This window comes from Schistocerca piceifrons, chromosome 3, assembly GCF_021461385.2.
Source record: "Schistocerca piceifrons isolate TAMUIC-IGC-003096 chromosome 3, iqSchPice1.1, whole genome shotgun sequence".
NCBI classification, from domain to species: Eukaryota; Metazoa; Arthropoda; class Insecta; order Orthoptera; family Acrididae; genus Schistocerca; species Schistocerca piceifrons.
Window position 1 is genome coordinate 267,889,066 of NC_060140.1, and position 27,486 is coordinate 267,916,551.

Sequence of the window (27,486 nt, forward strand, 5' to 3'; positions counted from 1 at the left end):
AGGAAAACAAATTTTCAAATAAAATAACTGCAATTAATTTTACTCCCGATGGATTAGCAATAAGTGTGGTAAGCTATTGGGTGATGGTGGGGAAGGAGAGTAGAGCAGATCATTGGTCAAAATTTTCGTTTAATCATTCAATTACATTTCAGTCTTCTGCTGCGCAGCTTCGTGTCAAGACTGATTAAACTATATCGCAGATTAAATTAATACCTCACTGGAATTTGTGTCAGCTATAGACTAGTGGAATTAAAGTCACCCATGATGTCAGCTGATGGATCTTGTCAAAAATCACCCTCTAGGACGATGGCTTAAATGCATCGTTATTGGAATCTATTGAGTACTATGCCCTTGGCAATAGTTTAACCTCTAAGTCTCTGTGTCCCCTGTAGGAGACAAAGAACATATACTATTAAAAAAATTGTGGTGACAAAATTCAAGCATTGTTCAGAGTGTTAGCCATTTCAACGCGTAAACGGAAGGTGGCAGCACATGCTGGAACTGAAACAAGCCACGCAGATTGCCTTCTGTTTGCTCTACGGCAGTGCCAAAATGGCTGACAGAAGAGGAAGGCATTTTGTCGGTGCTCAAGCATGTAAGTAGTTTTTATCAGTCATAGTTCACTAATTAAGACGATAATTTCAATGCAGTTACAGTGTTTAATATTCAAACTAAAAACATTACAGTAAAATAACATAAAAATAAGTTTTGCATATATATACCATGCTGCAAATTTTGGATATCCCATGGAGGGGACAATTGGACTCAGCACTATAAAAAGTATTGTTTATTTTTCTTAGATTAGAAACGTATTGGCCGAGGTTTCTTGCATTTTCATTCTACTTTGTAACAGGTTTTCATCATAAAACTTAGAACAATTCTAAAATGTAAGCAAGCAGTTAAAATTTTCCGAAATTTTTAAAATTTCTGTAAATTTAGTGTTCTTCTTTCCTTTAAAATTAGAAATAATTTGAGGCTTTTGTTAGTGAAGTTTTAAATGAAGATTATAGTGAGATAGGAGTCTCTGATGACAACGATGATACAGGTGGAGATTTTGAGGTCACTGATACCACTCTCAGGAATGAAAATATAGATAGCAGGGAAGGAGAGGAAGATGGACAAGAAAAGTATGGTAATTCCACAGCTTCTAAACCATTCTACCAATATAAGAACATTCTGGAAGAAAACTTTAAACTTTGCTCCACTCCCAGCAGCACTTGAATACAAGCAACCAGTGATAATTCACACGCATTTCAAACCTCAACAATATGCGAATAAATATCTCCTTGAATATATCTTTGTTACACTGACTGACTGTAGTAACTGAAGATATTTAAAAGAAACTCGTAAACCTCTAAAGTGTGTACTTGTAGAAACGGAAAAGATTATTCTGCAACAATAATGGTGTCATTTCTCAAATATCCCAGGATTAGGATGTATTGAGGCAATAAAACTAGAGTTAAGGGCTACTGCAGAAAATATTTGCCATGGCAGGTATTTCTTCATAAGGAAGCACCTCAAACTTATTTATGACAATGAAGTTTGCACAAACCAACAAAGAAAGGAAAAAGTTCCGAAAACCCATTTATCAGTATGATCTGAATGGATGTAGATTAAATCAAAGACGTCCAAAAGTTGGAGTGGGTGAGCAGATGATTTCTTTCTGGAGCTATATATCAGTGTGGCAGGTTATCAAAACAAAAAATACCCCTGTGGTTTAAAGAATTTTGTCTTAGCTGCCCCTGAAGAACAACAACTGAATCTCCTTATTCATCAAGGAGAAGGTGATCTGACTTTAGGTGACGACCATTATAAAAATTTTAAAGTGTGTGGAAGAGCGGTTTTAAAACTTTCAGAAACTCCATGTATAACAATATATATGGATAGATACTTTTTGTCTGAACTTCTGTTGAATATGCTACACAGTGAAACTGAGTGTCAGGGTATTCCATAAAAGTAAAGTTCTTCAACTATCAAAAGACATGTGCAACAAAGAGATTCTGAAAATAGAACGGAGTTCAGTGTATCTGTTGGACAGAAATGATGGTTTGATAATCGGGGCAATGACATCCAGCAAGGAAGGAGTCAATCATGTTGGCAAGTTCAGTGTATCTGTTGGACAGAAATGATGGTTTGATAATCGGGGCAATGACATCCAGCAAGGAAGGAGTCAATCATGTTGGCAAGTGCCAGTGCTGGTACCAAAAAAAAAAAAAAAAAGGTTACAAAGAAGTAAAAGGTACTCATATCATAAAAGCATACATCACAAGTATGGGCAGTGTTGACTTCTTGGATAGGCTGATTAGTCTGTATAGAATAACAGCAAGAAGAAGGAAATGGACTCTACAAGTGATTATGAATTTCATCAATTTTGCAATCTTTGCTTCATAGATAGAGTAAAGATGTGACCAGAAGCCGTAAAAGCCCCCAACCAAGAAATTTTAGTCTGTCTAAAGTTGAGAGGAATATATGAAGAATCTCTCTGCCATACTGTCCAAAACGATTTGTCATCCAAGGCTGATTCAAGCTGTGAACCTCCAGCACCAAAAGACTACACAGATGGAAGACCATAGTTCCTCAATCACTAGATATTCTATGAGAAATGTATGGTTTACATCTCTCACAATTCCCCAAACCTGTCACCAGAAACGGCATTTTACAGAATGTTCACCACACATATGTTGTTGTATCTCCAAAGTGTTATTGTGTTTGCAAGACGCACACGACTGTTTCAAACTGTATCAGGAGCTTTGATAATGGTTGGTTAAAAATGTGAAAAAGTTATGTTACACATACTCAGTCCAGAATTATGGACTTAAGTCTTTGATTTAAGTAATGCTATTTTTGTTACATGTCAAAATTTTTTGTAACTAGATCTTTGTCTCTATGTTTGAGTATAGGAAGGGAACTCCACTCAAATATCCATGGAACACTTTATTTGGTGTACAGTCAGTTTATACTATCATTAACAAAGTAAATAAAGGGAAATTAACATAAAGTGTAGTATTAAATATAATGCCCATACTGAGTATTGTTGTACCTAATGTCCTGATGTCTCCTATTGGGGACATAAGTTGTTATAAACAGTAAAGAGGTAGGATTCATTAAAATCATTTATGAAGCGTTTTTAGAAAATTATTACTCATAAAATGAAACAAAATACAAACACACTGAAAAAAATTCCCAAGACTGAGGAGGCTAATTGCAAATAGGAAGATAGAATTGATAACAACTGATATTTTGAGATTTTACACAACAGATAATTTTAGAGTATTATTCAAAACATATATAGTGCCATTAATTTTAGCTTCTGCATCATGTACTGAGCTTTTTAGCTGTCTATTGAACTCAGGCACCCCTTATTCACATGTGTTCTGTTCCTAACACTATCAGGTAAATTTTAGATATTGCTCTCATGTAAACTGCCTTTCTCTTCTTCATCCTTGTGGTCACTGACAGTAGTGTATCGATGGGCCCACAAGTGCAGATAATGATCTATGTCAAGGTCACTGCACCCGACTCTCAGGAAATTGTGAGTGGTAAATTCAAGGTCACAATTTAATTTATACCTGTCATGTGACAAGACAACCCCCTACCCGTTTGCCCACAGCAGTTGTATTACATGAAATAGGTGAGAAAATGAAGGTCACCCAGCCACAGAAGCTCACTTTCATGGCCACCCTTTCCCCATTGATCTAAGCCAATAGGAGGCTTAAAATGGCAGGAATGTAAACCCCTCTCCATTTTCCTTTCTCTCAATCACTAATTATGCAAGTCTTGTCATTTGAGCTCTCGCTACACTGTAGTGAAAGGATCACCACGAATTGCCAGCAGCAGAGTTATGCTACTTAAAAAATCCATCAAATATTATCTTAATTTATGGTCCATAATGAGGTAAGACATTTTGATATTACAGTGTGTGACTAAATATTTCAGGGATGTTATGACATTTTCTCTAAGCACTCTAACATATGATCACATACTATTGCTGTTTACAATTTAGGAGCAGTTACTACATTTACTGGTGTGTCCCCCCTCCCTGATATTTTAATATCCACTTTTCAAGATAGTAAGCCAATGTCACACATAAATATAGAACCTGTAATGTTTAGCAGTTATCACAGAGCATTATTAAACCAAATAAACTCTTTGTATGTTTCACTGTAAGGAACTCACGCTAGAACATTAAAAAATACTGACATCATAGTGCTTTAAAAACAATAATGGCACTATAATGCTGCCTTATGGGAGTCAGAGACTGTAGGATTATAGTAGACTCGCAAATAATATGGAAAATCCAAATATACATACACATGCATGATATTGATACATTACCCTCAAGCCCCTGCAACCAAAACCAACATTGGATAGGAATGGTAGAGACATGCACTTTATTTAAAATAAACTAAAAGTGTGTGGTGGAGTCCTGGATGTAATCGTCTTTGTGATCATGTGAGACTCTTCAGATAGCCATCTCAGGACCCAATGCTGCGACTGCTCATTGCTGCTGGACACTGACCACCCATGTCAGAAGCTGCAGCGTTGATAAGAGTCAGCAGATCACGACCAGAAGATCGCAGACATCACATGCTGACCAGCAACCATCAGAATCACACACATGCCTGAAAGATAATATTATTGGAGAGTGACAGAGACGGAGACAGTCTCTAGGCCACCATTTGTTGCATCAGCAAGTGCCTCAGTGACCGCTAGAGGTGAACCATCCATGAATTACAGGGCCCAAATGAACAGTTGACTAAAGTGAACAAAAAGACCAAGGGACAACTTCAAAGGAACAAATGTTCCCATTCGTTATGGTTATTGTCAGTATAGTTTTCAGGAGCGGTCATTCACCATTCTGTTTGGTCAGCTGGTCTCGTTCCTGGGAATAGTCTTTCACTGTTCACTATGGCTGGTCTTGTTCCTGCCTTGATCTCGTTCAGGTAGTCTCATGCCTTGATCCAATTCCTCCATTCCTCATCCCCATTTCAGTCTCATTTGGCCTGCTTTGTTGTTTTTTGTGTAGTGACTAATTTCTTGTTCCATTTTAAATTTCTTATAATTAATTGTTATGTACAATATTAGTTTTATGTAATACATACTGTGTGATTGTAATTAAAGTTCCAGTTTCAAAATGCCATAAGAAAAGAACCACTGCGCAGAATGTTGTCACCACTGAACGGAAGAAGAATGGGGAAACGTCGTGGAAACAAAAAAATTAATGAAAGTTTTACCACTAGATGACGCCGTAAGCGACAAATATGCAAAATAAAGACGTGGAGTATACGACAGTCCCTTAACTTATGTCTGAACTGTTCGGCATGACTATCTCAAGGCATGATTGCAAACTGCTGGTAAAGCTCTCTTACAAGAAGGTGACTTGGCAGCAGTAGCTCTACAGAAGTTCCCGACATACAAAGAAATGAAAATAGACATTTCTCTGTTGCCTGCCATGAGTATAGAGTAAGTGCTTGCGAAATTCGAAAAGGCAGGTTCTTTTCAATTACAGTGTGTCAGAAGACAGAAAACAGTTGATTTGATGTTAGCAGAAGCTTCGATTAAAAGAAAATGTGCGAATATTTTTCACTGTACTTCAGGGACATTGCAGCTTCTTTTCAACATCTCCACAAAGGACAGCAGTTCTCGAAGAAATAGTACGAAAACGACTGCCGCGTTCAGTGACTACATGATGGAATTTCCCGTCAAGGAGTGTCAGTACAGAGCTGTAATTGAATGTTATTCTTGTTTGGTAGCAGAGAAACTTTGACAGAACCCTCTGTTATTTATGGAGGAGAAGAGTTCAAAAGTATATGTGGAGCTTTAAGCTTGCTCGATTACGTAATAGATAATAATTTTTGTGATACATTGAGCGAAACTGTGAAACTCTTGAAAGCGGTAATTACAATTACAACGACCACGTCAAAAGCGTTGTTGTTCATCACCGAATCACATCAAAACCTTCTTGCAGAATACCAAGAAATACTATCAGCACTCTCAAAGCCCCCTGTTTAGGTATTCCTGAATTTGCAAGTATAGGCCTATAGGAAAGAATAATGTATCTCTTGTACAAGTGTTCATCACTACATCAAAATGCAGAGATATAATCGGACAATGTTAACACCGGTTCTGCTGAAAAAGGTTATAAGGCAGCCTACTGTTTTTTGCTGACAATGAGTAGCAATTCATTTTAATTTCTTTTGTTCTGCAAAGTAGTATTTTATTCTGTGTACATGTTTTGGTGTTATTACGAGTAGATTCTGCAGTGACATGAGCGAGCGATTTGTTTACACCAGGCATTACATAAACATAGTAAGTACCCTAATTTTCTCTCCTTTGTCAATGTATTTCTTGGCGTGCAAAGTGCACCACCGTCTTTTTTGGTCACGAGTCGCCACTACTTTTTATATTGGAAGAGTTTATTTTCCTGTATAATGCACTGTGGTAATTCGGAAATATTACAAGTCCTGTATTTTCGTGTCTTTGGATTAAGATTTTGAAAATTGGGTATTTGCAGTACTGGACTGGGAAAATAGACCAGAAATGTTACAAATTGCCTCAAAATTGTCAATAGCAATGGGAACTGGTCATACAATGGAGTGCTTACAAAAATGCCATTACGTCATTAAATTATAGTAATTCAGCCAATAGGATAATAGTGCACCTTCAAATTCCTCACATTTTTTTACTTACATATGGTAAGTTTCTTACGTGATTTTGGATCATAAATTAAGATAATATTTCCCGTCATTTTTAAGTAGGATAACTCAGCCGGTTTCATGTCATGACGATCCTTTCACTACGGTGTACAGAGGCCAAATGACGAAACTCGTACAAATGGACTAGTGAGGGAATGGAGAGGGGAGAGGGAGGGGCTTGATCTTCCCGCCATTTTAAAGTCATCCTGTTGGCCTAGCTCAGTGGGATGAAGGTGGCCTTGAAAGTGAACTCATATGCTGGCAGTGGGTGGAAGGGGGAAGGGTATTGTTATCTTGACACGTGAGAGACACAGGGTTACATCGTAAACCTGTATTTACCGCACACATTTGCTCCCGAGGCGTTGGCGATGACATTGACTTAGATCATTATCTGCCCTTGTATGCCCTTTGATACCCACTATCATTTTAATTATCTACTGTCGGAATCATCATTAGAACTAGCAGGCGTATCATGAACACTAGCATCAACCTTTATTTCCAGCTGCATTCTCACTCCAAGTATTATGTGGTAAACTATTATTAAGAAAAGTTGGTCGATTCAAGAGTTCGAGGGCAAGTTATTAAGAAAAAGCGATCTCTGCTGAAACACTCCACCTAACGATGATATTAGTGATTAGTGCGTATGCTTTCAAACCCAATCAGTGAGAGCTTATAGAAGCAAAACATGTGCCACTTTCAAAGAAGTAACCAACCTCACGCTTAATCCCTATGGGCAGTACGCTAAACCACAGATGAGGGCCTAACAACATGTTCACAGCAGTCGTCGGTATTCGGCTAACTGAGCAAGCTTTCAGGACCAACCCAAACTTTCCCTTTAATGTTTCCGACACTGATTTCCGAGCAGTGCTATCAGAGGATCTCCTACTGGGTATGTGGGGACAGAGACAAAGGGCGAATGGAGTCGGTTAAGTTCTCGGTTTGCCCTGTCATGAGGGATATATACTGATGAACCAAAATATTACGACCCCCTGCTTAATAACGTGATGGCCCTCCTCTTGAATGCAGTGCAAGAGAGATTCCACATGCCAGCTATTTCATAAGTTCGTTGGCTGGTACCAGATGACTACACACCGGTCAAGGAATTTCTGTAAATTAGAAGCTGGTGGTGCCCAGGAGCGAAGCTGGGCCCCAATGGCTTCCCACATGTGTCCCATTGGATTCTGATAAGGCCAATTTGGTGCTAAATAAATCATCGTTTGTTAACTATCTGGCTCCCGAAACCACTGTGGTACTACCCTGGCCTAGTGATATGGACAGTTATCCTGCTGGAATATGACTTCCTACTGGGGAAGACACCAAGCATAAAAAGATGCAGTGATGTTCAGGTAGTCCACAGCTGTTAAGATGCATTCGATTACTACCATAGGTCCACGGAAACCCAGGTGAATGTTCCCCATAGCATATGAGTAATACTGCCTCCACACACCTGCATTCCATAGTGTGGTGTATGTTGCCCAAACACCCTTTCGCCTAGATGGCGGCGAGTACAGACACGACCATCGACCTGGTGTAGCAATGAATGTGTGTAATTCGACCAGGTGATACGTTTCCACTGAGCCACCGCCTAGTCTCGACGACCATTTGCCTGCTGCAATCATAACTGGTAATGCCATTGGGTCTACATGGAAACATGTAGAGGTAAAGTGCTCCAGGGTCTCAGTTCAACAATATGTGCAGAACAGTGTGGTTCGAAACTCTGTTGTTCAGATGTGCCACAGATCGCCTCTCATCTTGATTGACAGAGCAGGAAAATCTCCGACCTCCGTTTCCGAGATGCACGTCCCTAGGTGCTGGGCCATAACAATCTGCTCTTTGTCAAAGTCGTTTATGTCAGTGAATTTCACCATTCACTTCTCGTATCATTTCAATACAATGCTTCAGCCAAATGCCTGTATGGTACCTACTGTAAGATCATGGACGATTACCTTCCCCAAACGTGTCGAATGAGAGCTGTAGGTATGTGAATACCAGTATGTATTAAATATGTTCTGGTGACGTGTGTTGTGCAGTTGGTGATGGATGCATAACTCATAAATACATTCTAAGACAAAAAAAAAGCAACAACGTCTCACCACGAAGGAATTGTCCTAATGGGACGAAAATCAGTAAACGTAATGTATATGTACAGAAAAACGAACGATTGTTTGTTTTGCGGTCTTCAGTCCAAAGACTGGTTTGACGCAGCTCTCCGTGCTACTCTATCATGTGCAAGCCTCTACATCTCCAAATAACTACTGAAACCTACATCCTTCTGAATCTCTTTAGCGTATTCATGTCTTGGTCTCCCTCTACGATATTTACCCTCCACACTTCCCTACAATACTAAATTGGTGATTCCTTGATGCCTCAGAATGTGTCCTACCAACCGACCCCTTCTTCTAGTCAGGTTGTACCACAAATTCCTTTTCTCACCAATTCTATTCAGTACCTCCTCTTTAGTTAACAAATAATTACAATTAAGGAAGAAATAGTTTATTCCAGGTAAAGAACTTTCCACAATGAGCAAGTCAATAATGTGTTGGTTCACCTCTGGCCCTTATGCAAGCAGTTATTCGATTTGGCACTGACTGTCAGAGTTGTTGGACTTTCGCCTGAGGGATAGCGTGCCAAATTCTGTCTAATTGGCGCGTTTGATCGTCAAAATCCGGAAGTGGTAAGAGGGCCCTGTCCATAATGCTCCAAACGTTCCAATTGCGGAGAAATCCGGCGACCATGCTGGCCAAGGTAGGGTTTGTCAAGTACGAAAACGAGCCATAGAAACTCTCGCCGTGTGCGAGTGGCCATTATCTTGCTTAAATGTAAGCCCAGGATAATTTTCCACAAGGTCAACAAAACGGGGCATAGAGTATCACCGACGTACCGCTGTGATGTAAGAGTGTAGCAGATGACAACCAAAGCGGTCCTGCTATGAAATAAAATGGGACCCGAGACCATTGCTTCTTATTGTGGGGCGGTATGGCGGGAGACAGTCAGGTTGTTATCCCACCGCTGTCCAGGGCGTCTCTAGACATGTCTTCGGCACGGAATTTCATTGACTGGAGTAGAGTCACCCCACTTAGATTTGAGCCCCAATGATCAATGAAGAGGTGGCTGGAGAGAGACCAGACAGCAGTGGAATACCACCAACCACCCTGACTGTCGCCCGTCATAGTGCTCAATAATCAGGAGTGATATTCTGTGCTGCCATATCCTTTCATAGCACAAGCCTTTTGGTTGTCATCCGCGGCACCTTTACACCACAGCGGTACGTCAACGACACGCCAAGTCATCCTGCGCTTACATTTCGATAAGATAATCCCCTCCTGGACTCAGTGAGAGTTGTTGCTGCTTGTCTTTGTGCTTGCCAAACCCTACCTTGGCCAACGAGGTGGCTGAATCTCTTCTCAATTGGAAACGTTTGGAGTGCTATGTGCAGGGCCCTCCAACCAGTTTGGAATTTTGACGAGCTAACGTGCCAATTGATCAGAATTTGGCGCATTAGCTCTCAGGAGGATATCCAAGAACTCTGTCACTAAATTCCAAGTCGAATAATTGCCTGCAAAACGGCTGGAGGTGAACCAACGAGTTATTCACTTGCTCAATTTGTGAAGCTCTTTCTCTTAAATGAATCATCCAATATTTCTGAAATTGCTTGTCTGTGTATGTAAACGCATCTACATATTTCTGTCCCATTAGGATCATTCCTTCGTGGCGCGTCCTTTTGTTATCTTAGAGTATGATGAAAGTCATTTTTTGTTTATGACTATGAGCTGCTGACAAAACACTTTCCTTTGCTACCAGTTTCAGTTGAACTAATTGTGTCCTGTTGGGACGTCGTTGGACCCTATGGCAAAAAATGTACACTGAAAACCACAGACACTGGTGAAAGTTTTAATATAATTGTATAAGCAACTTTGTAAAATGATTCCACTGAATGTTCTAATAAGAGATGCCTGAGTCTGTTACACTTGTACTCGCAGCTCTAACGTAGACCAAAGACTGAAGAAGCTGGAGAGTCAAATGCTATAGCCAGAACGCTGGAGCCCGAACACTGGAGGCTCCTTGAGGTGGCCTCTTATCGATCTGGTGGAGGGCGCTGGCGGCGCCAGTCCGAGGGAACGTGTCCCAGAGGCATCCGGCGGTTGGAGGAAGCGGTCGCCCATGGCTGCCCCTCGCGGTAACCTAGACAACTGCAATTGCCAACTTCGTATAGCGGAATGATGCCCCTTACGTGGTATTGATTGCTGATGGTACCACACTGATCAGCATTAGACAACATGTAATTCTTATAGCAGTGTCTCCAACTGTGGCTTCAATAAGAAAAATATAATTATAAAAGGCATTCTGCATCACCGGTGTAAAATAGACAGTTTCCCAGATTATTTAATTGTATGGCCAGCAGTGGACAGTAGTGACTGGCCGTTAAAATTGCTACACCAAGAAGAAATGCAGATGATAAACGGGTGTTCATTGGACAAATATTTATACTAGAACCGACATGTGATTACATTTTCACGCAATTTGGTTGCATAGATCCTGAGAAATCAGTACTCAGAACAACCACCTCTGGCCGTAATAACGGCCTTGATACTCCTGGGCATTTAGTCAAACAGAGCTTGGATGGCGTGTGCAGGTTCATCCGAAAAAATGACGTTTTACCATTCGTGCACCCAGGTCCGTCGTTGAGTACACCATCGCAGGCGCTCCTGTCTGTGATGCAGCGTCAAGTGTAGCCGCAGCCACGGTCTCCGAGCTGATAGTCCATGCTGCTGCAAACGTCGTCGAACTGTTCGTGCATATGGTTGTTGTCTTGCAAACGTCCCCATCTGTTGACTCAGGGATCGAGACGTGGCTGTACGATCCGCTACAGCCATGCTGATAAGATGCCTGTCTCTCGACTGCTAGTGATACGAGGCCGTTGGGATCCAGCACGGCGTTCCGTATTGCCCTCCTGAACCCACCGATTCCATATTCTGCTAACAGTCAGTCGATCTCGACCAACGCGAGCAGCAGTGTCGCGATACGATAAACTGCAATCGCGATGAGCTACAATCCGACCTTTATCAAAGTCGGAAACGTGATAGTATGCATTTCTCCTCCTTACACGAGGCATCACAACAACGTTTCGCCAGGCAACGCCGGTCAACTGCTGTTTGTGTATGAGAAATCGGTTGTAAACTTTCCTCATGTCAGCACGTTGTAGGTGTCGCCACCAGCACCAACCTAGTGTGAATGCTCTGAAAAGCTAATCATTTCCATATCACAGCATCTTCTTCCTGTCGGTTAAATTTCGCATCTGTAGCAGGTCATCTTCGCGGTGTAGCAATTTTAATGGCCAGTCGTGTATAAATGCATAAGAAAATGTTTTTTATTCTTATACTGTAGTACCTTCACACATCCAATATCCTTGTAAAAGCGACCTACAGATGAATGCTTCTACTACTACTACTTCCACCACCACTGCAGTCAGTTACACAACGCAGTCATAAAGTTTTAATTATCAGATAAAATAAAATTACGTAACTGTTTTTATGTTTGTTAGCAGGTATGTGTCTGTAATCCTGCTTCACACTGAAATCCCCATGCCCCCGTACCGTAGCACGCCGCTAGGGACCCAAACACAAAGGCGCAGCACGATGATAAAGTGAACTATTGTGCGATAACTCGTTTTCAGTATTTGAAGGGAAATAACGCTGCTACAATCTATGTTGAGTTGGTAAAAGAGTGCGGCAACAATGCATCGTGACTTGACAAAGTGGTTAGAAGGCGCTGACGCTTCCAGTGTTGTGAAATAAGTCTGAATGATGAAGAACGAAATGGCAGACATCTGTCTGTGAAGGACCGGTAACAACAAGAAAAGTGGAAGGCGTAATGACCGAAGACCGGCGTATCTCAGTCAGAGCGACCGTAGAGAAAGTGGAAATTGGTCGCGGATCAGTTCTCAGCATTGTGAAGGACGTTTTGAACATGACAAAAGTCGCCGCCCACTGGGTTCCACGACAGCTCACATCCACTCAAAGAGCCTGGCGAACCCAGGACGAAGCGACAATGTTCCAGATATGTCAGGTCTGTCCACATGACTTGTTTAGGCGCTCGACCACCATGGACGAGTGCTAGATGTATCATTTATACTCCGAGACGAGAAAGCCAAGCAGTCATTAGAAAAGTGGATCCACCACCGCCAAAAAAGTGAAGATTCGAGGCAAGGTGATTCCGAGTGTCTTTTGGGACTGCCATGCTGTGCTGCATGGACTATGCTTGTAAGAGGCAAACCGTGATAAGAATATACTACCAAAAGATCCTGACGAATTTTTGAAAGCTGTGAAGATGAAACTTCGTGGGAAGCTGTGCAAGGGGGTGCTTTTTACTCCACAACAACAGCCCTGTTCACTCTGCACAGGACACAGTCACACGTGTTACTCATTTGGGTTATCAAAATTCGCCTCCCCTCCCCCTCCCCCCTTCCAGAGTATTCTGACATGACACCTAATGACTTCTTCCTGTTTTCTCGGGTGGAGAAATCATTGCGTTGTTGGCATATCCAGAATGATGCCAAGGCTATTTTCAAAGTGTAATGTTTCCTGAATGACCAAAACACAGACTTCTACAACCAAAGTCTGCATCTACTAATCTGTCACTAGAGAAATTATGTCGAACTGATTGATGAATATGTAGAGAAGGACTCACTTCGTCACCAAGTTTTGTGGTTGCCCTTTTTTGTGGCGATGACTGGCTGACTTTAGATCCATTGGCAGGAGTTTAGAAAACAGTTGGAAATGAAAAACATTTGAATGTGGAGGAAACGTAAATGGACCTGGTTAGGCACCCACTATATTCTGTATCGAATAAGCGGAAACGCTAACCTCTCTTCTAGCTTTCTCAGATTTATGGAACAATAGAGTGGCCGATGTGATCGTAGAAAGGTGCAGGTTGTTTCAGTCATTAAGAACAGTCGCAGCGCAGAACTTCATACATCACTGAAGACAGTTTGCTGTAGAGTTATGGATCATATTTTGTGGTCGCATGCGAAGCCTTTTTTGATGACCGAAGAAATCCTGTGTAGAAATCAGCACGGATTCTGTAAGCATTGCTCGAGTGAGAATCGGCTTCTTCCGATTGTAAACGAGTTTTAGAAGGCTTTAAATTAGCGGTACTCATACTGATGCTGCTGTGTCGGCAGTTATACAATACACGGCGACAGCACCGGGAGAGGGCCCCAAAGCACACACTCCTGGCTCATCGCTGCATAGATAGCGCACATAATCTGGAACCAATATCTGCTTCCCACACGGAACCCTGAGAGAGTTAAAATGAAATGATAATTAAATCAAGATCCAACGCTGTCGACAGGCGTAGGTATACATCAACGGGGACAGTTGAAAATGTGTGCCCCGACCGGGACTCGAACGCGGGATCTCCTGCCTACAGGGCAGACGCTCTATCCATCTGAGCCAGCGAGGGCACAGAGGATAGTGCGACTGCAGGGATTTATCCTTTGCACGCTCCCCGTGAGACCCACATTCCCAACTTAATGTCCACACACTACATTTATAGTACTCCTGCCCGTTGCACTCATTACTCGCGGCAGACAATCTTACCGAGTCCCGTAAGAGTTCGGGCAATGCGTGTGGATCCGCACAGAAGAAGAAGTTCAATGGCCGGTTGTCCGAAAGAACAGATATCATCTTCATATAGTTAAGGCTAACCGGCCATTGACCTTCTTCTTCTGTGCGGATCCACACGTATTGCCCGAACTCTTAAGTGACACAGTTAGATTGTCTGTCGTGAGTAATGGGCAGGGGCACTACGAATGTAGTGTGTGGACATTAAGTTGGGAATGTGGGTCTCACGGGAAGCGTGCAAAGGATAAATCCCTGCAGTCGCGCTATACTCTGTGCCCTCGGCGGCTCAGATGGATCAGCCGGCACGGTAGCTCAGCTTGTTCGGTCAGAGGGTTAGCTGCCCTCTGTAATAAAAAAAACTGAGTTACTCGATTAACAACGACCTTAAACGGATGTCTTACGACGTCCGCCATGAGCAGATGCAACGAACAAAATGAGGTATTAAAAAAAAAAAAAATTGGTTAGAGCATCTACCATCTAAGCAGGAGATCACGGTTTCGAGTCCCAGTCTGGGCACACATTTTCAACTGTCCCTGTTGATGTATATCAACGCCTGTAGACAGCGTAGGGTCTTGATTTAATTATTATTTGATTCTAGAGCGCTGCATATTCACCAATGTTATCTGTTCTTTCGGACATGTCTGAAAGAACAGATACCATCTTCATATTGAGAGAGTTAGATCCATCCCCTGATAGTTCCTTCAGTCGCCACAGAGGGCGCTGATACCAGAACTACTTTTCTGTTTTCGCCAACGAGATTGCAAATGCAAGATTATCTAACCGGTCGAGGAAAAATGGAGAAGCGCGACGCCACTCAGCCAGTTCCTGCAGTTCCACAGTTGCGCATCAAATTGCTGTCCATCATTTCTTCAGCGTAAAACTTCCAGTCTATAAATCCAGTCTACACTGATCATCCATTGTTGCCTTAATAGAGAGTTGGTTGGTTGGTTGATTTGGGGAAGGGGACCAAACAGCGAAGCCATCGGCCCCAACAGATTAGGGAAATATGGAGAAGGGAGTCGGCCGTACACTTTCAAAGGAACCATCCCGGAATTTGTTTGAAGCGATTTAGGGAAATCACGGGAAACCCAAATCAGCATGGTTGGACGCGGGTTTGAACCGTCGTCCTCCTGAATGCGAGTCCAGTGTGCTAACCATTACGCCACCTCGCTTGGTAATAGCAAGTTACTGTCTACGAGTGAGCATGAGATAATTAAACGCCGAATGTCTTGCGAAATTCAGATTCAAATACTACACTTAATAACTGTCTACAGAACACTGTAGATTAGATAGTTAACTTTTAACGTATTAGGGTAGTTACTGGTCGGAACTAGCGGTGCAAAGCAACGCATCTATCAAAACTTCACACTGCGTGGCGTCCCTCCTACGAATCGTCAGACGATTTTTCTCTGATGCTTCGGCAGATATCTGCAGTGTCGTGTTTACATCATGTTGCTGGAGTTAGCGGGAAGAAATACTTCCCATCACATGTTTCATGTGTCGCCCAGTGTCGACGGAGAGCGTCAGTTTTTTCCTTTTCATTTCAAAGTGGAATTTTACGTGCCCATTCGACAGAGCGGTGACAAATTAGTCTAGTGCGATATTCGTTTTATCGATGTGTGTTAACAGGGATAATCGATACTCCAGCATCGACTCAGCAGCGCTGCTGCATGGCGGTGCTGTCGCTACTGGAGTACTGGTTTCCTTCGTGTTTTACTGTCCCTGTTAAAACATACCAATAAAACGAAAATTGTACTAGACTAATTTGGAACCGCTGTGTAATCTTAAATATGATTTAGTTTGTGACGAGAAATAAACTGACGCTTTTCGCGTGGCATGAAAGACGTGATGAGCAGTATTTGTCACATAGGACACAGAGCGTGCAAGCCAACTACCCTGTACAGCAACGAATACTCTGTAGTAGTAGGTTCGCCACTTGATTCCTTGGATTTTGGCGCTCGACTTGCTTTAGTGAATATAACAGGTGCTTTATATCTTGACTTTCAAATATCTTTCGATAGAGTTCGGCATCGACGCCTAGCAAACGAAACATGTCCTTAAGGGATATCCCTACAGGTTAAAACTGGACTGAAGACGTCCTAACAAAACATTTCTCAGTACGTCATACTTAGTGGAAAGCTATCGTTGGCTGACAGATGAAACAGCTTCAGAACGTTAATGAAGTGCGATATGATGATGTATGAAGGATAGTAAAGAAACATGTGAAATACTTTTAGAAGGAAGAAAGGGGCATTACACTTTAACATCCCGCCGATAGCGCGGTCGTTAGAGGCGGAGCACAAGCTCGGATTACGAAAGCATGGGGAAGGAAATCGACCGTTCTCTTTTGAAAGAATCATCCCAGCATCTGCTTGGAGCGATTTAGGAAATTCACGGAAAACCTGAATCTGGATGACGGGATGGGTTTGAACCATCGTCCTAGCGAATGCGACTCAGTGCGCTAACTAGTGCTCCATCTCCTTGAGTCGGATACTTTGGGACGTAATAGTATCCATCTAAACAAGAAAAAAGTCTAGTCAACAAGGGTCCAGAAACACATACTTTCTGAGATCTATTCACAGGAAGGGCACAACGTGGCGCGGGTACATCACACTTGTTCATAGGAGATGCTGTGCGTAACGTCCATTCAGAGCAATGCATCATTCTGCCCTTCAGAGTAAAGAATCACGTACTCGTTTTGCTGTTGTACCTGCTAACATGCATAATCTTGTAATGCATTAGCTTATAATGTCTGCACATTCGGTTCTTTCAAGGTCTCCACAGCGTAAGTTTAGGCAACGATGGCTGGGAAACGGGGAGGCCAAAGACTGGGGTCTCCCCAAGTAATGGAGTGGCCCTGGAATGTTAGTATCAGATGTCCACACGCATTACTGAACGGACCATATCCCTAGCCTTTGCTGATATGGCGCTTTTCCAGTAAGTTCGGCAACACCTGAACGAGGAAGTCCTGATAATGAATTAGTTTTAATATCTGTGGTAGCACATTTTGCCAGTCTTAACCTGTCACCAAGAACGCCTGACCATACATTAAATGAAAAGCCCTCTTTCTGCAATTTGGTATGTCATTTGCGCCACCTGTTTCCGCAGCAACCGACCACGTGCATCTACACTGACGGAAAAAATCGCAGCACAAAAAAAATTATTAGTGCAGAGTAATGAAATTTCGGAAATGCATCCGTCTAGGTAACATATTTTAGTGATTAACACTGCAAGATCACAAGTTAATGTGAGCGCGAGATAAGCCATTGCAGATGGGAAATGCTTGAACGAAATTACAATGAAATGAACACTATTAGCTGCTTACAGGCGTTGACATACGTCAACGGGGACAGATGAAAATGTGTGCCCCGACCGGGACTCGAACCCGGGGTCTCCTACTTTCATTGCAGACGCTCTATCCAGCTGAGCCACCGAGAACACAGAGGATAGCGCGACTGCAGGGATTTATCTCAGGCATGCCTCTCGCGAAACCCACATTTTCAACGTATTGTCCCGCATTACATTCGTAGTGCCCCTGCCCATTATACTCATTACTCGCGGCGCGTTGCAGATTCACGTAAGAGTTCGGGCACTGTTTGTGCATTCGCACAGAAGAAGAAGATGGTCAAGTGGCCGGTGAGCCTTAACTACGAGGGCCATTCAGAAAGTAACCTCCGGTTGATTTAAAAAAATACACCAAGTTAAATAAAAATATTTTAATATATACATCTTACAACTACATCTTTGCACTATTTTTCTACATAGTCTCCATAGCGATTGAGGCACTTATCGTATCTCTTCACAAGCTTTGAAATTCCTTCTGCATAAAAATCACCCGCTTGTGCCGGGAGCCAGCCTGTGACCGCATCTTTGAGCTCTTCCTCGTCATCAAACCGCTGTGACCCGAGCCATTTCTTCAAATGCATGAAGAGGTGATAATCACTTGGTGCCAGGTCTGGGCTGTAAGGTGGATGGTTGATAACGTCCCACTTGAAGGACTCAAGAAGGGCCGTTGTTCTGCGAGCAGAGTGAGGACGGGCGTTATCGTGCAAAAAAACGATACCGGAAGTCTGCATACCACGGCGTTTGTTCTGTATGGCCCGTCGTAACTTTTTTATTGTTTCACAGTACACGTCTTGATTAATGGTCGTACCACGTTCCATGAATTCAACCAACAACACCCCTTTGGCATCCCAAAACACCGTTGCCATCAGTTTTCTGGCAGAAAAATCTTGCGAGGCTTTTCTTGGTTTGGTAGGCGAATTTGAAAGCGCCCACATCTTTGATTGTTCTTTTGTCTCAGGGTTCACGTGCTTAATCCAGGTTTCGTCACCGGTCACGATTCTGTTTAACAATGGTTCTCCTTCGTCCTTATAACGTGACAGAAAGTCTAATGCGGAGGCCATTCTTTGAGTTTTGTGGTGGTCGGTAAGAATTTTGGGCACCCATCGTGCACAGAACTTACGGTAACCCAATCTTGCTGTCACTATCTCGTACAAGAGAGTCTTAGAAATCTGTGGAAAACCAGTAGACAACTCCGACATTGAGAAACGTCGATTTTCACGAACTTTTGCATCAACTGTCTGAACGAGTTCATCAGTCACCAATGATGGTCTACCACTCCTCTCTTCATCATGAACGTTTTCTCGTCCACTTTTAAATAAACGTACCCATTCAAGGACAACTCCTTCACTCATAACTCTTGGTCCGTACACGGCACAAAGCTCACGATGAATAGCTGCTGCAGAATATCCTTTGGCTGTAAAAAACCTTATGACAGCACGCACTTCACATTTGGCGGGGTTTTCTATTGCAGCACACATTTCAAACTGCCACAAAAACTAAACTAGCGCAGGTACGACGTTCACTCGACCACGGCTTGATGCCGACTGACCTGTTGAGTGCGTGAACGCACAGATGGCGTCGCTACTCCCCCCACAACCCGCACTGTGACCAATCGGAGGTTACTTTCTGAACCGCCCTCGTATATACATACTAAGATGGAATCTGTCCTTTCGGACAAGTATATATACTTGACCATCTTCTTCTTCTGTGCGAATGCACAAACAGTGCCCGAACTCTTACGGGAATCGGCAACGCGCCGCGAGTAATGAGTATAATGGACAGGGGCACTACGAATGTAGTGCGGGACAATACGTTGAGAATGTGGGTTTCGCGAGAGGCGTGCCTGAGATAAATTCCTGCAGTGGCGCTATCCTCCGTTTCCTCGGTGGCTCAGCTGGATAGAGCGTCTGCCATGTAAGCAGGAGATCCCGGGTTCGAGACCCGGTCGGGGCACACATTTTCATCCCCTCCCCGTTGACGTATGTCAACTCCTGTAAGCAGCTAATAGTGTTCATTTCATTGCAATTTCATTCTAACGAGCTGCATGGTCACCGATGGTATCTGTTCTTTCGGATATGTCCGAAAGAACAGATACCATCTTAGTATATATCTTAGCATATAAATGCTTGTACATTAATAGCTGGTGTAACCGCCATAATGTTGCATGCAAGCATGCAAACGTGCATGCGTTGTGTTGTTCGGCTGTCGGATGTCAGTTTGTGGGATGGACTTCCATGCCTGTTGTACTTGGTCGGTCAATACAGGGACGGTTAATGCTGGATTAAGGCTGTTTGTGGAATGTGCTGGAGCTGTCGTCCGATGATGTACCGTATGTGCTCTATTGGAGACAGATCTAGTGTTCGAGCAGGCCAGGGGAACATGTCGACCTTGTAGAGCGTGTGGGCTACAACAGCGACATGTGGACGAGCCTCATCCTGTTGAAAAACGTCCCCTGAAATGCTGTTCATGAATAGTAGCACAACAGTTCGAATCACCAAATTGACGTACAGTCCTGCAGTCAGGGTGTGTAGAATAACCACGAGAGGGCTCCTGCCCTCATACAAAGCCATATCTCAGGCCGTAACTCCTGGTTTAGCTTCAGTGTGTCTGGCACGCAGACAGGTTGGTTGCAAGCCCTCAACTGGCCTCTTGCTAACCAACACACGACCGTCACTGGCACTGAGGTAGCCAGCTTTCATCAGAAAACACAACAGAATTCCACTCTGTCTTCCAACGGGCTCTCGCTTGACACCACTAACTCGCAAATGGCGGTCGTTTCGGGTCAGTGGAATGCACACTAAAGAGCGTCCGTCTTTGAGGTGACCTTGGAGCAATCGATTTGTAACAGTTCGTTGTGTCACTGTGGTGCCGATGCAGTACGATGCGCGAGAGACACAGGCCGAAAACGATGGTCCTACCTCTCGTTAGCGCCACGAAGTCGTCCGGAGACTACTCTTCTTGTGACCATACATTCTCGTGACCACCTTTGCCAGCGAGCATATACAGTGGCTACAATTCTGCCAAGTCTTACTGCATTATCGCAGAATGAACATTCGGCTTCTCGTAGGCATATTACACGACCTCGTTCAAACTTAGTGAAGTGTCGATAATGGCGTCTTTGTCGCCTTAGAGGTATTTAAAGCAAACGTGATTTGCATCACCATAGTGGCATTACTAGCGCCACTCTCTTATGCTACTGGCGCGAAATATGAATAGATATCATCTGTCACGTGTAGAAAGACATCTACCAACTTTCGTTCATGTCACACAAGCCCTTCTTGGTGCGATTTTTTTCCGTCAGTGTATTTTAACAAGGTTTATTATGTTTTAAAGGGACGTATGTTGTAACTAGAAAAGATTGTGTTCTGTTTGTTTTTCATTTTTACTGGCGATCACGGAGACACTTCATGACGCCTCCGTAGACAGAGCCATGTCGAGTAGCTGGTCACCTGCTGCAAATGCGGCGAAGGCCATCGCTCCTCGGAGAAGAGCACACGTTTCCTGGGATGTTGCGTTCTTTGTAAAACACTGGAAACCTGTTATTTTCTGTTAACGAGATTGGACATTGTATCACTCTTGACGGATAAAATTGTTCAGTTATTATTGTTGAAATTTTGTAGAGAAATTGTCAGCTCTGTTTCAGAGTGAATGAAAATCAGTGTTAATCTGAGGTTGGCATATTTATTTCTGTGCTGATAGATATAAGGACGAGCTGAAAAGTAATGCTTCCCAATTTTTTTATGTGAAAACTCTTTAAGGTCATTCTCAATGGAGAGAAGTCTTCCGAAGTAAGAGTGATTTCAGGTGTGCCGCAGGGGAGTGTCGCAGGGCCATTGCTATTCACAATATACATGAATGACCTTGTGGATAACATCGGAAGTTCACTGAGGCTTTTTGCGGATGATGCTGTAGTATATCGAGAGGTTGTAACAATGGAAAATTGTACTGAAATGCAGGAGGATCTGCAACGAATTGACGCATGGTACAACGAATGCCAATTGAATCTCAATGTAGACAAGTGTAATGTGCTGCGAATACATAGAAAGAAAGATCCTTTGTCATTTAGCTACAATATAGCAGGTCAGCAACTGGAAGTAGTTAATTCCATAAATTATCTGGGAGTAGGCATTAGGAGTGATTTAAAATGGAATGATCATATAAAGTTGATCGTCGGTAAAGCAGATTCCAGACTGAGATTCATTGGAAGAATCCTAAGGAAATGCAATCCGCAAACAAAGGAAGTAGGTTACAGTACACTTGTTTGCCCACTGCTTGAATACTGCTCACCGGTGTGGGATCCGTACCAGATAGGGTTGATAGAAGACATAGGGAAGATCCAACGGAGAGCAGCGCGCTTCGTTACAGGATCATTTAGTAATCGCGAAAGAGTTAGGGAGATGTTAGATAAACTCCAGTGGAAGACTCTGCAGGAGAGACGCTCAGTAGCTCGGTACGGGCTTTTGTTGAAGTTTCGAGAACATACCTTCACCGAGGAGTCAAGCAGTATGTTGCTACCTCCTACGTATATCTCGCGAAGAGACCATGAGGATAAAATCAGAGAGATTAGAGCCCACACAGAGGCATACCGACAATCTTTCTTTCCACGAACAGTACGAGATTGGAGTAGAAGGGAGAACCGATAGAGGTACTCAAAGTACTCTCCGCCACACACCGTCAGGTGGCTTGCGGAGTAGGGATGTAGATGTAGATCTGTTTGTTGATAGGCCCCTGCCGCCAGTGTAGAATATTTGACTCTGTAGACGGAGCCACAACCTCACCTCTTCTTGCAACGCTTCATCACTATCAAAGTGAAGTCCTCAAAAACAGCTGAAAATCGAATGGAGCCAAGTCGGGACTGCGTGAAAGATGATCGGTGACAGCGAACCCAAGGCACAGGATTGTTGCGGATGTCGTAGCGCTCGTGTGTGATCCGACACTGTCATGCGGAAGGAGAGAATACTCCGTGTGTGGACCAACTCTTCGAATTCGTGCTGTCAGTTTTCTGAGGGTCTCGCAGAATACCGACATAATTATGTAACACACTACAATTCGAAGCCTTCTAGCAGCAGAGGGTTGCAACTTGCGTCAGAAAAGTGGAAAGGTCGACCGAGTAATATGTGTGACATGTAATATGAGGGACATTTCATGAAAGATGAACACTAATTTGTTTTTACTTGCAATTTTTTTTTAATATCTCATTACAGTCCTTCAGTATAATCTCCCTGCTTCTCTATGACTGAATCCCATCGTCTCGGAAGCTCTGCTATTCCATCCAGGACACCACTTCTGTTCATCTGTCGAATAGCTCGGGTGACGGTGGTAGAAATCTCTTCCAGACAAAGATATCGACGTCCAACCATTTGTTTTTTCAACTTCGGGAACAAGCTGAAGTCTGGTGGACACATGTCCGGGCTGTAGGGAGGTTGCGGGAACACTTCCCATCCGTATTCGCTCAGTTTTTGGGCGATATGCGGGCGAGCACTGTCGGGAGAACGAGTGGCCCAGCCTTGACCAACAGAGATCGGGTTTGTGCATTATTCTCCGCAGGTTTTTCATGAAGTAACCATGATACACTGTTGTGACACTTGTTCCACATGCGACTCTATCTGTCATGATGATTCCTTGGTGATCATAAGCAAAAATCATCATTTGCTTGAGCTTTGATAGAGCAAATCGAATTTATTGTAATATATATATATATATATATATATATATATATATATATTTATTTATTTATTTATTTATTATTTATTTAAGAATTTGAAGCTCTTCATTCATTGGACTGTGATTTCAACTCCTGTTCTAATTCACATTTCATTAACAGCGACAATTAGACACAAGACTCCTTGACCTTCTCGGTGGAATCGTGTTTGAGCAAGGTTGCAAATGGCTCTGAGCACTATGGGACTTAACTTCTGAGGTCATCAGTCCCCCAGAACTCAGAACTACCTAAACCTAACTAACCTATCACACACATTCATACCCGAGGCAGGATTCGAACCTGCGACCATAGCGGTCGCACGCTTCCAGGCTGTAGCGCCTAGAACCGCTCGACCATCCCGGCCGGCCAAGGTTGTAATGTCGAGGCGTTTCTGCTTCTCTTCAGCAGTTAAACAGTTTGAGACCCATCCCGCACAAATTTTTGTCTTCTTCAAATCATTTGTCAGAATACGGAATATTGAGATGTAGCAATCCTGTGGCTTCAGAGAGTTCCTCACAAGTCACACTGCGATCTTCTATGAGCATGTGCCAGAAGCTTCACATTTCGTTCATCTGTTGACGTTTTCGGCCTCCCGAACCTTGAATTATCGTTTATGCTCGTGCGACCACCACGAAAACGATTAACGCAACGCGAAACTGTACTACGGTCCGTTGTAAACTCACCAAAAACTTCACTTAACGCACTGTGGTTTCTGACGGGATTTTACCGCGTAAAGTTTCGATCTTGATGTATGCCCTCTGTCTGGTCTTCAATCGTCACAATACCCAAGGCCCCTGCAGGGTCCATTTCTACCTCTCGACAATTTTGTATTAGAGTACACAGCGAAAAAAGCTCCCAACTATATTTGACGGAATTTTCATTGTTTTTGCATCAACCACTCCACATTAATAAAAACTTGTGCGTTATTAATGAAATGCCATTCGTACGTCAGCCGATGGCGAGAACAGTATAAAAAATTCGGATCATTTCTTTTCAGCAAGCCCTTGTAACATCACAGACCACTCTATCAAAGTGACGAAGAATAAATTTAATGTATGACTTATTTTTATTTCTGCGCCTGAGAGGGTTTTATTACGAGAAATTTGTGGAAGTTTTTGCATATACATTCTTTGCCTATCTGAGGCAGAAATTTGAATGATTGATGACAGCTTAACTGGAAGAAGTTAATCACTGTTGTAATCCCTGCTATTTCTGATATGTGTTAGTCTTTCTCGTGGTGATAAATGAACATGCAATAATATTCTGGAATTAATTGAATCAGATAAGTAAGTTTGGATAGAAACAAAGAGATTATACAGAATGAAATTACAGAGTTTCATTGACGTACAGAGTTTGCTTTATGTGGGTTATACAAGCAACAGTTACATATGATTCTTCATTTTCTCATGCTTGAATGTTTATGTGTATTCTGCAGCGAATAGGTACTGATAATTGTCACGGAGATACACTGCGACGATGCATATTTCATTTTTCATTTGCGTTATGACCTTTGTATAAATATCCTTACAACTAAATTGTTTACTCGAGGTGCGGCCCCGTTTCTTCATTTGGTACTCTCGACGTAATTCTCTTCCTCTGCGCAGTGACGATGCACTGGTCGCTGAAAGAAAAAAACTAATTGCATTACGTAGCTCGGTGGCCACTGATACATTTGGTGATTGCATACGTCCGCAGATATTTCCATACTTTGTTAAAATGCACAGACATTCGTTTATTCTGTTACCCATTATGATCATTTACTCTGCAAAGAAAATTATTTGACATTTTTAATGGTATTTTGTCGTTTGCCCTTAGCTTAGACGTCTCGAATAATTTTTCATAATGCTTCCTTTTGCTTGTAGATATGTTGTATATAGCTTAGTATTTAAATAAATCTCTGTGTACATGTATCAATAGGTTCCTTAGTTCTTAGCCAGTAGATGTATTTGCGTAGTATTTCCATTTACTTTGTATTTAAGTTAGGTACTTATACATATTGCATTCCTATTTGGTTGCGCCTTCTGCCAGTCTGTCGCCTTCTCTCCTACTACAGACGTCAGCGCGTATTGTTGAGCGCGGACAGCTGAGCCAAAAGCTAATTTTGTTTATACCTTCGCTTCGCATTAAGCGGTGTATTACTTCTCATTGCTGTTAATTTTATGCCTACGTGTAAAAATCAAAAGAATTACTTATACCTATAAACGATAAATTTTTCGGCCATGTTATATGAATATGTAAAAAAAAAAAAAAAAAAATCACAAAAATGTTAAAAATTTCATATGCAAATTTGTACACTTGATAATTGTAATTCACGTGATGCCAAAGCCTGTTTTACGTCTATTATGATGTGCAAACTATTGTATTGCAATTCTTTATGTTTTACTGACAATATGTATCACCCTGAAAAATTCCTGTAAATTTTTCACAATAAAATTCAAGGAAGAGAATAACGAGGAAAAGGTTTCTATCTACGGTACATCAAAAGAGGCGCCGAACAAAACAGCTTACTATGGAAAATTTTACGTAACCTGCGTACAGCTCTTATTAACTTCCTGAATTTCTCCTTAATTTTTGCCTTTTTGCTTTACTTGCTCCCCGTCGTGATCCATACAAACAGAAAATGCAGAGTGTTAGTTTTTATGATTCATAACAATGTCATAGAAATTTCTTGCTATAACAACATTTAACAAACCCTACTCACAACTGGTCCTGAAGTCCTGGCACGCAGGTCGACAGTTGAGTTGTAAATAAAAATAAATAAATAAATAAATAAAAATATACATACGAAAAACATTTAAAAGGGATAATGCAATTGCGTAATTAGAAATATTCTGTGCTTATACGAATTTTTAGGCTATCCGACGTCTTCTCTTACTTTTCAATTGTAAATGCAGGCAGCGGACTCCAAGTACACCAGTGCGTGTCATAATTAAGAAAATCCTCCTTACTTGGTTTCATTTCCCTTGAATAAAAAATGCTTAATACTGGTATCAATTTTTTTCTTATGTCGAAACATGTATGATACAAAACACTCGTAGCCTGTCATCCTCTGCACGGTTCTTCTTAACAGAAGTTCTACATACAAGATATATGGTTTTTTCATTTGTCTGCGCCTTGCCACGCATTCATAATTAACGTCTTTGCCAACGCTTACGGTCGATCGGTGTTTCATTTTTTGTTTTTAATAAATTTTAACCTTACGATATCCTAGGGGTCTTTCATGTACCTACACACTCTCGGAACCACACAGAATGGATTACGACCAGAACAAGGATCTGATACAGATGTCCAAATACTGGGGCTGTGTCATTAAAGAATCTATCGAGATACGGGAACCGCTGATCAATCGAGATAGCAGTTACATCCTTAATAAGGCCTGGGAACCCGCTTTGAATCTGATTAAAAGGAGAAAGAAGGCATCCCACCACGAACTGACTTCGAGAACAGGCAGAGATACTAAGAAGACACCGCCGGCAGGGGGCCTTGGCGTGGACTGCGAAAGGGACGGATGACGGATGCTGGACGCTCCGCGCTTGCGGACCGCGTGCGGTGGGGAGGGGGGGGGGGGGGGAGATACAAGCCTGACGCCGGCGCCTCGTCGGTCAGTCGTCAGAGCACCTGATGATGGCAACGTGGTCGCTTGGCGAAATATTGTACCTGTTGGACACTAACACCCAGCTGTTCACCCATGTACTCTTTCGTCAACAGTTTAATTAAATAATAGTGACCTACTACAATTCCATAGGGATTGTCATGAGCTCTCACTTTCTGAATACGAAAATTCACAGCACTATGTCTTGTAAACAACGTTTTATTAGCAAATAAAATCTTAGCGGTAAACAATGGAGCCTCATCTCACTTTCGCAAGAGCTATTGACTGTGTTCAATTCGATTTCTAAACTGAAGGAAACACTTCACGGCATTCTCTTCAGAACTGCTACAAATTCGTTGGGCAATAGACCGCGCAGCTCGAACTTTCAACACAAATGGCACGTCGCTGGCAACGGGTTATACACAAGGCTGGTGACTACTCTGAAGGTCAGTAAAACCTTGAAACACGTATCTATTTTGTACGAGCTGTAAATAAATAGTTGCCACTATTAATGCTCCAACCCTCGTACAT

General features: G+C 42.5%; 1 non-coding gene across 1 annotated transcript; it reads left to right on the forward strand.

Annotated features, from left to right (window-relative positions):
• The first annotated feature begins 19,541 nt into the window (after positions 1–19,541).
• On the forward strand, positions 19,542–19,615 carry Trnat-ugu. The gene has a single exon. It is a non-coding gene; the product is annotated as a tRNA-Thr (tRNA).
• The last annotated feature ends 7,871 nt before the right edge of the window (positions 19,616–27,486 follow it).